General features: G+C 53.7%; 1 non-coding gene across 1 annotated transcript in view; it reads right to left on the reverse strand.

Moving 5' to 3' along the window:
• LOC126151094 (small subunit ribosomal RNA) overlaps positions 1-1,031 on the reverse strand; it is a 1,910-nt gene extending 879 nt beyond the window's left edge. The window contains exon 1 of the ribosomal RNA XR_007531826.1: positions 1-1,031. This exon is cut by the window's left edge and continues 879 nt beyond it. This is a non-coding gene — a ribosomal RNA (small subunit ribosomal RNA).
• Positions 1,032-5,000: the final 3,969 nt, after the last annotated feature.

A 5,000-nucleotide genomic window follows, 5' to 3' on the forward strand; every position in this document is an offset into this window, starting at 1 on the left:
TGTTCGTCTTGCGACGATCCAAGAATTTCACCTCTAACGTCGCAATACGAATGCCCCCGCCTCGTCCCTATTAATCATTACCTCGGGTTCCGAAAACCAACAAAATAGAACCGAGGTCCTATTCCATTATTCCATGCACACAGTATTCAGGCGGGCTTGCCTGCTTTAAGCACTCTAATTTGTTCAAAGTAAACGTGCCGGCCCACCCAGACACTCAATAAAGAGCACCTTGGTAGGATTTCAACGGGGTCCGCCTCGGGACGCACGAACACGCACGAGGCGGTCGCACGCCTTCGGCTCGCCCCACCGGCAGGACGTCCCACGATACATGCCAGTTAAACACCGACGGGCGGTGAACCAACAGCGTGGGACACAAATCCAACTACGAGCTTTTTAACCGCAACAACTTTAATATACGCTATTGGAGCTGGAATTACCGCGGCTGCTGGCACCAGACTTGCCCTCCAATAGATACTCGTTAAAGGATTTAAAGTGTACTCATTCCGATTACGGGGCCTCGGATGAGTCCCGTATCGTTATTTTTCGTCACTACCTCCCCGTGCCGGGAGTGGGTAATTTGCGCGCCTGCTGCCTTCCTTGGATGTGGTAGCCGTTTCTCAGGCTCCCTCTCCGGAATCGAACCCTGATTCCCCGTTACCCGTTACAACCATGGTAGGCGCAGAACCTACCATCGACAGTTGATAAGGCAGACATTTGAAAGATGCGTCGCCGGTACGAGGACCGTGCGATCAGCCCAAAGTTATTCAGAGTCACCAAGGCAAACGGACCGGACGAGCCGACCGATTGGTTTTGATCTAATAAAAGCGTCCCTTCCATCTCTGGTCGGGACTCTGTTTGCATGTATTAGCTCTAGAATTACCACAGTTATCCAAGTAACGTGGGTACGATCTAAGGAACCATAACTGATTTAATGAGCCATTCGCGGTTTCACCTTAATGCGGCTTGTACTGAGACATGCATGGCTTAATCTTTGAGACAAGCATATGACTACTGGCAGGATCAACCAGGGAGCTGCGTCAACTAGAGCTGAGCAGCCGGCCGCCCGGGAGTGTGTCCCAGGGGCCCGCGCGAACACGCAAGCGTCCGCTCAATTATTCTGCAAACAGGAGGAGGCTGAGCTCCCCTGCACAATACACCTCGAAACCCTCTCAGGTCCCGGCGGCGCGCAGCGCCGTCCTAAGTACTTGGTCGGGTTCGAGAGAGGCGCAATCGCCCGGAGTTAGGCGAGTAGACGCTTTAGGTGCGACCACCCGTGCTCCCAACTGAGCTTGCCGCTGCCGACAGAGGCCCGGGAGCGTGCTGTCGTGGCATTGCCGGCGGGAGACAACACGCGCCACCTACGGTGACCGGCAGCTCCAACGCCAGCGCCACAGAAGGGCAAAGGCCCCACGTGGGTGCCGAAGCGAACTCTCCCAGCACAGCGCACGTGCCAACACGTCTGCACAACTGCGATACAAACCACCAGCGAGAACCGCTGGGGCGACCGAGCAGCAGACGGCGTCGCGGCGCCGAGTGCCGGGCGGCGGCGCATCCTCAACGCACACAGTCCTCAATCGGACCAGCACACTGCAGATGTCCACCGCGCTTCGCACCGGGCCGGCGAGGACCCACTTTGGCTGCACGGCGCCGCGCGCAGGGTGCCCCGGCGCGCAGCTGCGCCGCCTGCCGCGTCCGTCGGCCGGCGCGCCTGCCACTGGGCGCCCCCACCAGCCGGCTGTAGCGCGTGCGCCCACGCACCGCGCGGCCAGCACGCCGGGCGGCCCCCCCTCACCGGCCGGGGACAGTCCCACCCACCCACAGCCGCGTATCGCTTCACACCCAGATTCACATTCACGTTCGTTGGTATGGTGGGGACCGCTTCGTAGCTGTACCGATCGTTGCCCTCACAGATGTACCTCCAGCAAGGACAACCGCACCACAACGGGTTACCAGTTGTTCATTTGCGTAACGTCACCAGTAAACGTACACGTCCATCCCCGTTTGCAAAGTCAACTATTATTGCATGCCTGCCTGTCAGGTGTCAAGACACACTACATCCGCTCACATCCACGCAACAAAATGTGCCCGACTAGAGGGCACGTGGAAGGTGCCCCCGTACGTATGCGATGTCCATTGCGCGACCAACTGTCAACCGGCCTCTGTAGCATGTCGCAGATGTGGAACGCGGGGCACCGTGCTATCACATTGTGTGAGAAGAGACTACTACGTCTGCATACACGCGCCACTACATGAACAGACGGCTCATGCTGATCGCCATCCACTGCGTCCATTACTCCCACACGTCTCTATGGCGTACCACACTGCAATGCAGCTGTTATGGGGAGATGACACGTAGCTGTGTACACAACATTCTGAGCGGGTTGCGGTTGGACAATACATTAATGTAACGTGTCATATGCCAATTACAGAGCAGGGTAAGGCACAACTTGGGTTAGGTTAAGGCACAACTTGGGTTAGGTTAAGGCACAACTTGGGTTAGGTTAAGGCACAACTTGGGTTAGGTTAAGGCACAACTTGGGTTAGGTTAAGGACACAACTTGGGTTAGGTTAAGGCACAACTTGGGTTAGGTTAAGGCACAACTTGGGTTAGGTTAAGGCACAACTTGGGTTAGGTTAAGGCACAACTTGGGTTAGGTTAAGGCACAACTTGGGTTAGGTTAAGGCACAACTTGGGTTAGGTTAAGCACAACTTGGGTTAGGTTAAGGCACAACGTGGGTTAGGTTAAGGCACAACGTGGGTTAGGTTAAGGCACAACGTGGGTTAGGTTAAGGCACAACGTGGGTTAGGTTAAGGCACAACGTGGGTTAGGTTAAGGCACAATGTGGGTTAGGTTAAGGCACAATGTGGGTTAGGTTAAGGCACAATGTGGGGGTAGATTGCGGTACAAATTGCATTACATGCGGTGCAAATTGCATTACATTGCGGTGCAAATTGCATTACATTGCGGTGCAAATTGAGTTACATTGCGGTGCAAATTGAGTTACATTGCGGTGCAAATTGAGTTACATTGCGGTGCAAATTGAGTTACATTGCGGTGCAAATTGAGTTACATTGCGGTGCAAATTGAGTTACATTGCGGTGCAAATTGCGTTACATTGCGGTGCAAATTGCGTTACATTGCGGTGCAAATTGCGTTACATTGCGGTGCAAATTGCGTTACATTGCGGTGCAAATTGCGTTACATTGCGGTGCAAATTGCGTTACATTGCGGTGCAAATTGCGTTACATTGCGGTGCAAATTGCGTTACATTGCGGTGCAAATTGCGTTACATTGCGGTGCAAATTGAGGTAGGTTAAGGTGCAACACAGGTTAGGTTAAGGTGCAACATAGGTTAGGTTAAGGTGCAAGATGGGTTAGGTTAAGGTGCAAGATGGGTTAGGTTAAGGTGCAAGATGGGTTAGGTTAAGGTGCAAGATGGGTTAGGTTAAGGTGCAAGATGGGTTAGGTTAAGGTGCAAGATGGGTTAGGTTAAGGTGACATAGGTTAGGTTAAGGTGACATAGGTTAGGTTAAGGTGACATAGGTTAGGTTAAGGTGACATAGGTTAGGTTAAGGTGACATAGGTTAGGTTAAGGTGACATAGGTTAGGTTAAGGTGACATAGGTTAGGTTAAGGTGACATAGGTTAGGTTAAGGTACAAACTGGGTTGTGTTATGGTACACATTGCGTTGTAGTACAGTACACGTTAGGTTTGGGTACGGTACACAATGTGGTATGGGATGGCGTGTTGTGGGGGGGAGGGGGGGGGGGGAGGTTCGTTGATATCGACCGTAGGACGTGGATGCCCGAGGCAGCGTCAGTGTGTCAAAGGAGTTATGTCACGTCGGGATGCGCTTTTCGCCAGTGAGAGGGGGCGAGCCGTGTCTGTGGTTGCGGCAGACCTGTGTGTTTCATTCCTGCCAGTGTGTTTGTGCTGTAAGACGAGGCAGTGTGGTGGTGATGGGTGCACCCCTGTGTAGGACATGTGTGGGTGTTGGTGGCTTCTCTGAGCAATTGTGGTTGTCGGACGAGTGGGGTATTCTGTTTTATGATTGGACCTCCCGGTCTGGTTATCATAGCGTAGTTGGTGTACTGTGGCGGATAGGATGCACCGGACGTTGGTCCATGCTGGTGCTTAGTAGTTGTATCTGTGTCTGTTACAGGCAGAGAGTAGTGTGTGATAGAGTGTGTGGCTGACGTGTGGTTCATTTGTGTGTGTACGGACGTTCAGCATGTATAGGGGCATTTGCGTATATAATCTATCATAATCTATCTATGTGGGCCTGCATAGTTTACTGAGCAGTGCTGTGAGGTGACTGAACTACGAGTGACGTACTGATTTACAGCGGAATGATTGCCTTGTACCAAAGATGGAGTATCGGCTCTACGACAGCGTTGGCACCGCAGGAAATGGTCTCGTAAAACGGCCCTCCCACCGTCATCGTTGTGAGGGGTAGGGACCGCCTATATTCTGAGAGGAGCCCTGTTTGCCACTGGGCGTGGGGTCTCGCATCCTGCGGTTCAGTGCCCCCAGGGAAGCGCGCGGAGGTGGTGCTGCTGCTGCTGCTGCTGCTGTAGCAAGCGAGCTACTTACAGCATGTATAGGGACAGCGGGAATATGGCATATTCGATATAACTCTTCATGAAACGCAAGATATAGGGGCGGATTGCACGTTACGAGTGCGGGAAGAGTCCGCCGTTCATCCGCTGGAGTTGCGATTTGGGCGGTTGGGGTGGGGCACGTGCGGGTGCGGGTGGAGCGATTGTCGGTCGACGACTTCGTGCGACGCAGGCACAGGCGTTGGGGCTCCTGTGGTGGGCAGATGATGCAGGGTTTGTGGGTGGCGTCGGAAAATGGGCACTGTGGGACCTAGCGATGTCGTAGTCGGCGTGGCGTCTCATAGATGGCGGTATCATCGGTGCAGCAGGTCATGTTGCGGGGGACCTGCAGGTGGCGGTATTTTTGTTTGTGGTGCGCTCGACATGGTGGACGTAGTGT

The sequence above is a fragment of the Schistocerca cancellata genome, unplaced genomic scaffold, assembly GCF_023864275.1.
Source record: "Schistocerca cancellata isolate TAMUIC-IGC-003103 unplaced genomic scaffold, iqSchCanc2.1 HiC_scaffold_1039, whole genome shotgun sequence".
In the NCBI taxonomy this organism is placed as follows: Eukaryota; Metazoa; Arthropoda; class Insecta; order Orthoptera; family Acrididae; genus Schistocerca; species Schistocerca cancellata.